Source organism: Prionailurus viverrinus, chromosome A2 (assembly GCF_022837055.1).
Source record: "Prionailurus viverrinus isolate Anna chromosome A2, UM_Priviv_1.0, whole genome shotgun sequence".
Lineage (NCBI taxonomy): Eukaryota > Metazoa > Chordata > Mammalia > Carnivora > Felidae > Prionailurus > Prionailurus viverrinus.
In genome coordinates this window covers 51,348,967-51,361,004 of record NC_062562.1, presented here as the reverse complement: position 1 = coordinate 51,361,004, position 12,038 = coordinate 51,348,967, and the positions used below count along the sequence as shown (strand labels likewise).

General features: G+C 53.3%; 1 protein-coding gene across 4 annotated transcripts in view; it reads left to right on the top strand.

Moving 5' to 3' along the window:
• ATP2B2 (ATPase plasma membrane Ca2+ transporting 2) overlaps positions 1-12,038 on the top strand; it is a 321,401-nt gene that overhangs the window by 135,763 nt on the left and 173,600 nt on the right. The window lies entirely within an intron of this gene.

The following is a 12,038-nucleotide window of genomic DNA, read 5'->3' as shown; positions in this document are numbered from 1 at the left end:
AAACAAGGACAGTGGGGCTAGATGTGCCCCCTAGGACTTTAAATGTCTAAGATTCAAAATTGTCCAGGCATTGCTGCTAGTCAAGGTCATGGGGAAGGGACAGGGCTAGAGGGAGGGAGCTCAAGGCTGTGCATGTGCACATCCATGTGGCTCTGGGGTGGAGGTCCCTAGGAGCAAGCCTGGGACGGCAGCAGCCCCTGTTGACTCCAAGGCAATTTTGCAGAGAAGGTATAACAGCCTGGCAGCTGGGTTACCAGTGCCGCGGGCTGGTGAGGGGGACCCAGGCGGGGCACCGACAGTGTCCACGCTGACGTGTATATTTGCAATGCAAAGGTTGCTGAGAACCAGTCTCTTTTAGCAACTATCTGAAGGCAGGAGATCAAGAGCTCTTTAGGCCACTTCTAAATTTATCAACTTACATGACTCACTTCAGATTAAAATGAGGCCTTTCTCCCCATCCCACCTCCAGCCAGTTTCAAGTTTCCAAGCTCAGAGGATCTTGAAAAGGGAAGAGAATGTAAATCGATAAAACCAATATTGGCTGAGTACCTGGTATGTGCCAGGCCATGTGTCGAGCTCCGTGCCGAGCCCAGAGATGAATCCACTCCAGAGCCAGCTCTCAGTGGGGAGCCAATGCAGCCCCAGGTGGAAGGTGGTAGACGGTGGCTGATAGCGGATGCCCAGCTTGGGGGCTGGACCATGAGTAACTCCTCTGTCCAAGACTTTGCCTCACCACCCACAAGGCCTCAGTTTTCTCATTTATAAAATGGAGCCAGTATAGGAAGAAGTCTGGGCCCGTGTGGCTGAGCATTAGGGTCTAGGGCTGTTTCTGTGTGTTTCTCTGCCCTCTCAGCGGCCTCATTCTGCCCTGATGGCCTCAAGAGAATGGAATTCCAACAGCTTCCCTTAACCCTGGGACCTCCAAAGCCTTTTTCCAGGGAACCTCTCTGAACTCCAGAGTCCAACCTCTACAATGGGACTGCAGCTAGAAATGAATGCAAATGCCATGTTGGAAAGTGGCCAACAAGCCTTCACACCGAGCTCCCCCGAGCCTCACTGCGGCCTTCAGGGTAACCTGGCATAATAATATCAGCTGTTAAACAAGCACTGTCTGTGCTAGGCGCTCTGCAAGCACGCCTTCCTTTACCCTTCGCAAGTGCGACGGACCCATTTGGAGAGGAGGAGACTGGGTCTCGGAGAAGTGTGGTGGTTTAGGCAGGCTCCCAGGGCTCAGGGGCGGCCCAGCCCCTCATCATCCTGCTATGCCCTTTGGGTTCAAGGGGAAACTGAGGCCCAGAGCAAAGTTGCCTGAGGTTGCTGCGAGTCCAGTAGCCCAGGACTCTGTCCGGCTGTCAGCTGCCACCCCTCAAATTTCATATACCTCCCAACCGTCCAGGAGAAAGGGTGAGGCCTTGGGACAGACCCCAAGCCGGGAACAGGGTCATGCATACCCGGCCCATATCCCAACACAGCTGTGCACAGCAGGCTGATGCCTCGGCAAACACAGGCCTGCGCCCCAGGAATCAGTCACATCCTTGCTCTTCCTCCCCATTCCCTAAACGACACCCCAGTAACCCTTATAGGACTGGAGCCACACCGGGTCTACACTGCGGGGAGAAAAGTCTTACATTCCTTAAGCCCCTCCTCGACGCTACTGGGGGGAACCGTAACTCAGAGCCCAACTTTGCCACTGACGAATTGTGTTCTGTGGGTGGTTACTATTCCTTTCAGAGCCTCAGTGTTTTCACCTGCGCAGTGGGGGAGATGGCTGTATCCCTTGTGGAGATTATGTAAAGTATGAGTGAAAGACCCTGCCCAGTGGCTGCCCCGTGCCTGGCGATTATCATGCCGGTTAGCGACACACAGTTCTCATGTCCATCCTGTGAAGGTGGCATTCTCTCCTCACTCTACAGAGGGGGACACAGCTCCCTCAGTGAGGTTCAGGGACTTGCTTCTGGTCACCGGCTTAGCAGCAGTGCTGTGAGCGGGAGCTGGTCAGTTCATGTACGTTGAGGGACTTACTGCTGTGTTCTTAGGGCTTCAGAAGGCAGCCAAGGGCACTGTCCAGAGAGGGTTTTCTCTGTCAAGGAGACAAAACTCCAGAATGCAAAACTGTGGGGTCTTACAGGGAGAAGACAGCACGGGGCAGTGGTTAAGAGCAGACTCTGGAGCCTGGAAGCCTGGACTTGATTCCCAGCCCCAGTGCGTCCTAGCTGTGTGACCTTGAGCAAGTGATCTATCCGCCCTCTCTATGCCTCAGTCACCTCCCCTGTAAAATGGGAGTAAATAATTGTACCTGCTTCATAGGGTTCTTATGCAGATTAAATAATGTAGTAAGTGTAAGAAGCTTAGAACACTGCCTGACACTCCTAATAGGAAGCTCTATGAAGTATCTATTGTTATTAGTAGTATTATTACTGGTATTATTACTCATAGAATCAAAATGGGAAGAGGAGTATGCACTATCCTTCACCCTCGCTGCCCGAATCTTGCCCTCCCTCCTTCATGGCCACCGGGGAGGGGGGGGGCTTCTCAGAATGTCCATCTGGCTGCCACTCTCCAGTCTAGGCCTCCAGTGTCCCTGTTGCCAAGCAGGTAAAGCCCAGGCTCCTCAGCATCCATTCAGTGCACCTGTGATTTATCCCCCAACAACCCTTCCAGCATCTTCCTCCATGCTTTGCCTTCCTACCACTTCTTTAGCAGTTAATTACTTCAGCCACCAAGTCAGGCAGGAATTTAGCTATTCAATACACATTGACCTTCTCCCTCACCTCCAAGCCTTTGCCCAAGCTGTGCCCACCCCTGGAGCACCCTGGAGCCATCCTTCTGACCCCACTGAAATGCCTCCTTATTCAGGAAGACCTTCCTGGCTCTCCTGTTATTGTACGCTTCCAGGCACCAGACCCTGGACCTCTGGACACATGCCCTAGCCACTGAGTTTTGTTTGTGTTTATTTTTGTGGGTTTTTTTTTGGGGGGGGGGGTTCATTAAAACATTGCTGAATAAACACATGTTGAATGAATGAAAGGGTGACCTTCTTCACTGGTTCCCCCATATCCTCTCTTGTATCCCCCCCCCCCATCATCTGTTCTCCTTAAGTGGCCAGATGGACCCTTTTAACAATATGAATCAGACTGTGGTACTCCCTGCTTGAAACTACAGTCTTCCCCATGATGCACAGGATAAAACCCAGGCTCTTTCCATAGCCTACAAGCCTCTCAGTGCCCGCCACTCATCCCAACCCTCTTTCCTCACTCACTCTTCTCTAGCTTACTGTCTTCCTTTCCATTCCTCAAACTCACCAGCCTCTTTCCTGTCTCAGGGCCTTTGCACATGCTGTTTCCTTATCTAGAATGCTTTTTCTCCTCCTCCTTATATGATAAGTTCCTTCTCATCAAGCCAAAGGACATTTCCCCATTGAGGCCATCCCTCATCTAGGGCTCCCTCTGTCATGCCAATTGGTTTTTAACAAGCATTTATCACATTGACACTCTTTTTTGTAGTTATTCCTTTGTTTCTTGTCTGCCTCCCCTCTAGACAATCAGCTCCTTCAGGACAGGAAGCCTGTCTGTCTCATTGACTGTTGTATTCAAGGGCCTAGCACTGGGGGGAGGCTGTCTTTCTCGTGCAGCTGTGAAGGAGAAAACAGTGTCCTTCCTCAACTTTACTCTTGACCTAGTGGAAATGATTGCAGGAGGTTGTCCAGAAACCCCACACTCAACCCACCTGCTTCTAATGAGCTTCTCTTTGCCCCAGGGGAGGGAGGGAAGTGGAGAGAGTAGGAGACAGTGACTGAGGGCTGCTGCCTTAAGTGAGGCAGATGTGATCCGTGGTCTCCTGCCCTTTACATTCTGACTGGGCAGAGGGCGGTGAAGGCCAGATGAGTCTGTAAATCCTGTAACACAGTGCAAGGCAGAATAAAGCAGAGGAAGATCTGGGAGGAAGAGCTCTCAGCTCTCCTGTTCTCTGAGAAGTTGGGCTTTGTCGTGTTGTTTGTGGTCCACTGTGGACTTTCGAGCTTGAAGAGCCCTTAATGATGGGTTTGGGGGCCAGATCTTAATAAAGGGAAATCTCTGCTGATTAGACCCACACAGGCTGAGCTCTGGAAAGAGCGTGCCTGATGCTTACCTGCCCTCCCCCACATAAGCCCCCAGCGGGGCACCCAGAGCTACCAATTACTGTGTCCCCAGCCCATGAGGTGGCCAGAAAAGAAAGCAGGCAGCTACCAGTTGGAAAACCCTATTTTCTTTGTTTAAACTGCAGTCACTTGAATTACAAAACTAATGGCATGCTTGTTGAAGCAAATAGAATGATACAGAAGGTCCATTGCTAAAGGACTCCTTTTCCTCTCCCCACATCCCACGGTCCATACCCTGTTTTGTCAACTTGGGGATGCACATTTTTCCCACGAGTTCGTGACCCCAAGTCCAGGATGCATCTTGCAGCTCATGGCACATCAGAGTTTCATTGGAAGCACATTTTCTTTCTTGGTGGTATGCAAAATCCTGGTGCAACCTGCAATTCAACTTGGAATCATCAAAATCTGGCAACTTGCTATTACTTTCTCCTGTCTCTTCTTTCACTCACTGGCAGGTGTAAGTCCGGAGGGGTTTTGTGTCTTTTCTGTGGTATCTTTTTACTCATACCTGTGACTTTACCCTGTGCCTGGATGCACGTTGGCCATCATCCTAGCAGCTCAGCAGTCTTTGAATGAGAGGCAGCAGAGGCTTGTGCAGAGGGCGAGGGCCTGAGAGCTGCCAGCTCTGCCATTTCCCAGCTGTGGTGTGCCCTGTCTGTGCCCTCATTACCACAGTCGGGTGCCAGCATGCACGCACCGTCTGGGACGAGGTGTCAGCACTTCCCTCCTTCCCTCTTCTCCCTCAAAGTGGATGGCATAGCAAAGCAGAGCACATCGCCACCCCCTCCTCAACCAAGCAGCTCTGAGACCCAGAGGAGAAAGGCAGGGAGTCTGGCTCACATAAAAAAGGTTGGGTGCAAAAGGTCAGCTAAAATAGGCCACGCGCAAACCAGGGCAGGAGGTGAAGTCAGAAAACAGGCTCAAAGGTCAGGAGAGAACACACACCAAAGGGCAGAAAACATGAACCTAGAAAGATGCTTCCTTCACCCCCAAAACAAAGAAGATGCATTTTACAATATTCAACTGAAGCAAATAGAAGCTTCTTAGGAAGGAGACAGGCACAGGGAGGCCAAGGGGATCTGCTGTCCCCCTGGCCCAGCCTCTACTAGGTGTGGGTCCAGCACACTCGAGGAGGCCCCAGGCAGCCAGATGTACCTGCCGGTCAGAGGCCCCTGGGCTTCTTCCCTGTGCCAGTTTCCGAACCAGAATGCCCTTGACTGACATGCGCACAGGTACCGTTCCAAGTGCTTTGTGGGACTTGTTTAATACCACATGCCTCTGGTAGGCATTCTCCCCGTTCTACACGTTAGGCAGCTGAGGCTGTGAGACATACAGTGACCTGCCCGAGGGCACCCAGCCAGCATCCTGACTCCAAAGCCCTCAGCCTAACCATGATGACAGTCACCTCACTGTCCCAGAGTACTGGGTCTGGCATGGAGGCCAGTTACCACAGACCAGTGTGCTATCAGTTGGGCTAGGTAAGGCGGCCGGGATACCCGAGCCTGGAGGAGATGCCACCCGCCAGCCCTTGGTTGGGCTATCAGGGAACAACCTCAAGGGGTCCTGACACGGCAGCCAAGTGGAAGCATAAATAAGAGCTAGTCGACTGGAAGGAAGGTAGGAAGTGGAAAGGGTGCTCCAGGCAAAGGCGCAGCTTGAGTGGGGGCGGAAGCCACCACCCAGCCTCCCAGAGCAGAAGGTGCCAGGCGGGGGCGGTGAGCGCTCGGCCGGAGAGGTGGCCGGGCCAAGCCGAGGGCAGTGGGCTGAACACTTCTAAGCTGGGGAGTAATGTGACCAGTCTGACCCATTTGGAAGATCCCATGGCCCTAGTGGGGATAAGGGGTTTGAGGATGAGGCCTGAGGCTGGTCAGGCATCCAGGTGAGCAAGCACAGAATGGAGCCACGGGTTGCCACGAGGTAGGTGACGGTCGGCAAGCTGACAGGACTTTGGGACTGGGGGAGAGGGGCAGCGAGGGAGACATGCTAAGTCCCAGCTGGTGTGGGGGCCCTTTAGAAGGGCCCAGAGATGGTGAGAGGAGAAGCAGGTTGGGGAGAACCTATGAACCCGATCCCGGGCAGGGGCTTGCAAATCTGTTTAATGGGATGATTATGGACAGACACTTGGGAACCACTGACTGAAGGAATGTGAAAGTCCTTCCTAGAAAGAAAATAACCACCCATGCCTAAGGAGTGGGGGATTCATTCACTCCGCAAACAGCAGCTGAGGGCCTACTGTGCTCCAGGCATCGAAGACATCACGCTGAGTACAGTGAGCTGGTTCACTGCCTCATGGCCTTGCAATCAAGGTGGGGGAGATCTATGATAAGCGAAGGCATAAGTGGGTGGCACGTCAAGGAATATGGAGAAAAATAAGTCCGAGGAAGGAAGATGAAGCCCGTTGTTTCAAAGAGGGGTTCAGGTCTGGCCTCCCTGGGAAGGGAGCATTTGAGCAGAGACCTGAGGGAGACACGAGGCTATCTGTGGAAGAGGGTTCTAGGCAGAAGGAGCAGCCAGCGAAAAGGTCCTGAGGTGGATGCGTGCTCACTTGGTTCAAGGAATGATGAGAAGGCCAGTGGCGGGGGGGGGGGGGGGGGGGGATGTTAGGAGAGGAGTTCAGGGAGGTAAGAGGGTGGGGAGTACAGATCATGAAGGGCCTTGTGGTCCATTGTAGGGACTTTGGCTTCTCCTGGGAGAATGGCAGGAGCCACGGGAGGATTCTGAACAGAAGAGGGTCTTGGTTTTTCTCTGGCTGTGTGTGGAGAACAGATGGGGTGTGCAGGATGAGAGGCAGGGAGACCAGGGAGGAGGCTCCCACAGTGAGCCTGGTGACAAGGTGGTGGTTTGGGCCAGGGCAGAGACTGTGGCTGTGGTAAGAAGTGATCGCACTATTCATGTTTTGAAGGTAGAGCAGACAGGATTTGCAGGTAGATATTTGGTAAGATAATTTCATTACAAAAGTGAAGAGCTGGGTTGACCCCAGCACCTAGCACATTGTCTGGAACCTGGGAAGCACCCAGTGAATATTGCATGAAAGGATGGCTGAGCAGATGGCTGGAGGGATGGAGGGATGGATGAAGACAGGGAGGCAGGGAGGCAGGGAGAGAGGAAAGTAGGCAGTCCTTGAATGCCAGACTACAGAATCCAAACGTTTTCCCAGAGGCTGTAGGAGCCATTACAGGTTCTTGAGCAGGGGCATGAGAGGATGTGAGTACTATTGGAGGTACCCTCAGAGAGTGACATTGGACAGGTTTCGACACCGTGTCCAAGCTGGTGATGCCCATGGACGCTAGTGGCCAATCTCCTCTGTTTTCTGCTGTCCAACAGAACCCTCATTCATTTACTCATTTATAAGCATTCAATGAGCACTTACTCTGAGCTGAGGGCACTGGATATGGCGTGAATGAACCAGACAAGTCTTTGCCCACAAGACACAATTCTTCACTCCCCTTAGGCTACAGAACCAGAGACAGAATGCAGGTTATTCCCAAGGGCTCCATGGCATACCAGCTTCATGCTGAGAAGGAAGGGATTGCCCCATGCCCTTTCTAGTGACCTGGTCTTTCTACAGCCTCGGGTAAGCCTTACAACTGGTCTTGGGACCCTAATGACCCCTAGTGTCCCCTTCCTAGCACAGGGTTTTCTTGTTTGGGATTCTTGGTCTTTGGTTTCATTTGGAGATTTACTTTGTGTGTGTGTGTGTGTGTGTGTGTGTGTGTGTGTGTGTATGCACACACATGTGCTCAGGGGGAAAGCTGTACTGGGAATGGGTAAGGAAACAGGGCCAGCATGCACTTAAGGCCCACTGTGTTTCAGGCTCATTGTATATCTATTTGTTCACTTAACAAATATTTCTTGAACTCTCGCTACTTGCCAGGTACCATGTGAGGTAGTGGGGAAGAGGTCTTACTAATAAATAAAGTAAGTAATTCCAGGCAGTGGTGATTGTTTCAAGGAAAAAAATTAACAGGAGAGTCAAAGGAGCTGCCTGGGACAGCTCGTGTAGGATGTCAGGGAGAGCCTCACTGAGGAGATGACATTTGAGATGATGAGAAGTACCAGGCTGTGCCACCATCCGGGGGAAGAACAATCCCAGCAAAGGAATCAACATGTGCAAAGGGCCCTGAATGGAAAAGAGCGAGGCTTGTTCTGGTGCTTGGATTTGACCTTGACATTCAAGGGTCTTAAGTTGGGGTGAGACACATATACAAACCCCTCTGGCTACCGTGTGGAAAGGGAATGTCATTTCATTCAACCCTTGCACAATTCTGGGTAATTGGTGATGAAATTCCCATTTTCCAGGTAAAGAAACTGAGTTGCATAGCTAATAAGTGGCAGAGTAGGGTTTGAATCCACTTCTGTGTGACCAAATGGGCACCCACAGAAGGATCTTGGACCAGACAGTGATGTGGTGTGAGTGGGATTGAAGGATGCCGACGTGGTCCCTCAGATTTGGCTCCTGCCCTGAGTGTCTCCATGAGCCTACGGCAGACCATCCCCTCATCTAACTCACTACCCCTAAGCTGCAGGTTCCAGAGGCACTGGCTTATTCAGTGATGCCCTAGACCAGCATCCACTCAAGGCCATTGTGAGGTGGGTACTGGGAGCATGGATTTCACAGGATTTTGCCAGAAGCTTCTGCAAAAGCCTTCCTCTGCCATTGACACGCAGCACTCTCGCAGAGTGACCCTCCCTGGCTCCCAGGCCCTAGGAGCCGAGTTCTGGCCAAGGGGTCAGCCAGAGCAGCAGGCCTTTGGGCCAGAGTAGGGAAGCCCCTGCCAAGCCACACAGAAGGCCAGGACAGCCAGTGCTTAGCCCCAGCCTTCATGACTCTCTGTGAAGGTGAGCAGGAAGGACGGACAAGGTTCTCCCTCACCCCACTCTCCCCCCACTACCTACCCCTGTCTCTGGAGAAAATTTGGAGACAGGTAATCATCTCCATCACCTACGTCCTCTTCTAATTTTTCTTGTCACTCCACTGCTCCCCTCCCATGCCCTCGCCCAGTGCAGAGCTCAGGGGGACAGGTCCTAGCTGTGTCGCTCACCAGCCAGGTGACCTTACTCCTCTGAACCTCAGTTTCAACGGCTGTAAAATAAGGTAATAAACCTTCCTGGGCAGGACCTGTGAGGAAGCCACAAGAAGCCTTTAAACTTGGTGCTCGGCATACAACCAATGCCCGGCTGAAAAAGCAGATGCCGCTCTCATGATGACAGTGGCTCCCCAGCCTCCTAAATCCTCCCTCACCTCTTGCCCCCGCCACACTTCCCTCCTCTCACACCCCCTCCAACCCATCGCACCGAGGCCTCACCCAGTCCCTTTCACGGACGGGGTCCTGCTCAAGTCAGGCCTACCCAGGGTCTGTTTCAGAACAGGCTCTGTAAGTCTACCTCATTCTCCTCTCACCCTCATGGCAACAGTGCAAGGAGTATGGCCTCATCCCCATTTTATGGGTGAGGCAACCGAGGCTCAGAGCTGTGAAGGAATCTGCACAGAAAGTGAGAAGCTGGGGCTCAAACTCAGGTCTTTATAGGCAGTCGCCTCTTTTCCTGATCTGCAGGGGATTCTTCTCGGACTGTTGGGTGTGGCCATACTTTTGTGGCCTCCAACGTGTCAGGGGCTTTTCCGGTATCTGGAGGAGAGATGTTAGGTGAAGGGAGAGGTGTTGCACTGGGTCAGCGCCCCAGTTCTGCCGTCGCTGGGGAGCAAGGGGCCTGGGGGCCCTGCGGGGCATTCAGCAGGACAGGGTCAGAGCTGGGAAGAGCAGAGGCCAGCCTGGCTGGTGAGTGAAGACAGAGCCTGGACTAGGGCAGCCTGGGGACAGACAGTGAGGAAGTAACCAAGGTAGGAGCCCTGGTGAGCACTGGAGAGTTTGGAATGCCACAGAGATGCCCAAAGCCAGCGGCAGTGGGAAGGTTGTGGGGGTGAAGGTGGGGGAGGTGCTGGGAGCATCCCAGGACCCTCACCTGTATGCAGGTCCTTCAGGCTGACCCCCTTACCCCCGTATAGAGTCAGCTGAAGGCTCTGCATGCCCGTGGGAGGGGCTGGGCAGTGAGGAGGCTCCCTGTTCAGCCCCCAGCTAGCACCTTCCAGAACCTGCAGGATGTTCAGTTCATTTACTCCCTCCCAGGAAGCCTCGGGTCCCTTTAGATGCCTCTAGAGTTCTCTGGGACTCTATTTCTCTGTACCCTTTCTGGCTTCAGTCCCTGAAACTCAGGAGACCCAAAGTCAGAGCCAGCACTCATCGATGCTTCGACCTTAGAGAGCATCCTGCCAATTGCCTTCTTTCACAAGGGAGAAGCTGGGCTCAGAGAGGTCTAGGAACTGCTCGAGGTCACACAGTGGACAAGTGGCAGAGAAATGGACTCCAGGCTGTGACTTCCTCCCAAAGGAGCACCTCCCTTGTTCTTTCACACTTCCCTCCAGAAGAGAAAAGGGTCCTCATTTCCCCTTATCCATGGGCCTCTGGGTGTCCAGCTCTGAGCTGGGGGCTAATGCTGGTGCACTGACCGCTGAGCCCTTGTGTAGGTGGCTCCAGCATCCTTCTGGGCTGCAGTGGGCAGTTCCTTTTTGAAGTTTTTCCAGGGAAGCATTTGGAGGCCAGCCAGTAGGTCTCTTCCACCTGCATGGAAATTTCCGACAATGGAATTATTAAAACCTCCCGTGGCCCTTCTCCCACCGCACTTCGTTACAAGAAACAGCCCCTTGGTGGCCAAGCAGGGGACACAGCAGCTGGGATCCCAGAATGAAACATGCAGAGAATTCCCCAGTGAGAGACTCCCAAGCGGATTGCTAATCGGACCCAGGGGATCCTGGTTTGGAATCCAGGCGGTCTCTCAGGAAGGGATCTCCAGCTGTGCCGGGCCAGGAGCCAGGACTGCCGCAAGAGCCCAGGATTTCCTCCTGCTGCTAGTTCTTGGTGTGGTGTTGGCAATGCGGGCAGGGCCTTCAACGTCGTTGATGCTCAGTAGATTGGTCAGTTGGTGGGCAGGTGCACAGGTAGGTTGCTAGGAAGGAAGGAAAGGAAGGAGGGAGGGGGAGGGGAGTCTGGTCCCATTAAGAGACCTCTGTGCCTCGTGCATGATCTTGGTTGGTCACTTCACTCCTGTGCTGTCCAGCTCCCTCATCTGTAAAGTGGAGACAAGTGGTTTGCACTAATGCAGTGAGGTTCCCGGCTCAATGAATATCAGTGACTTTGGTCGTCTACATCACCACCCTCACCAGCAAGATGAGGTAAAGCAGAGAACAGGTGAGCTTGGGAAACAGCCCTGAACCATCTGTGGGAATCCCCTTATGAGCTGTGTCACCCTGGGCAAGTGACTTCACCTCTCTGGGCCTCAGTTTCCCCATCCATGAAATGGGGATGAAAAAGAGCACCTGTCCCAAGGGTTGGTTGTAGGGATTGAGTGAGAGGTAGATTGGCCCGAGGGAAGGAAGCGTTGCTGCCCCCAGTGTTCCTCCCTTGTTCTGAGCAGGAGAGGCAGGGCACGGGGTAGTGGCAAGGCAGGGATGGCAGAGACAGCCCTTTCCCTAGACTCAGGAGGGAAGAGTGTTTTCATTTAGGCCCTGTAAGTGGGCGGAATACAGGCTTTCTCCAGCTCAGCCCTAGGAGTGAGGGTGGGCTGAGAAGGCAGCTGGGATTGACAAGACGTCAGGGACACCAGGAGCTGGTGGAGTCGTGGGTCTGTGCAACTCAGAGGAAGTGGCTGCCACACTCTGGGGTTCCAGCCCCTGGACCACCCACTCTCCCTCTCCCCTGACCACCACCCTGGCCGGGAACAGGCTGGCCTAGAGCCAGTTTTTCCCATCTGAGTGGAGAAAAGTGAGGGGTGGGGCTTCTCTGAGCCCCGCTGTGGTTGTTAGGTGACAGGCTGAGGGTCCGCTGGCATGAGCAGAGGAGCTGTA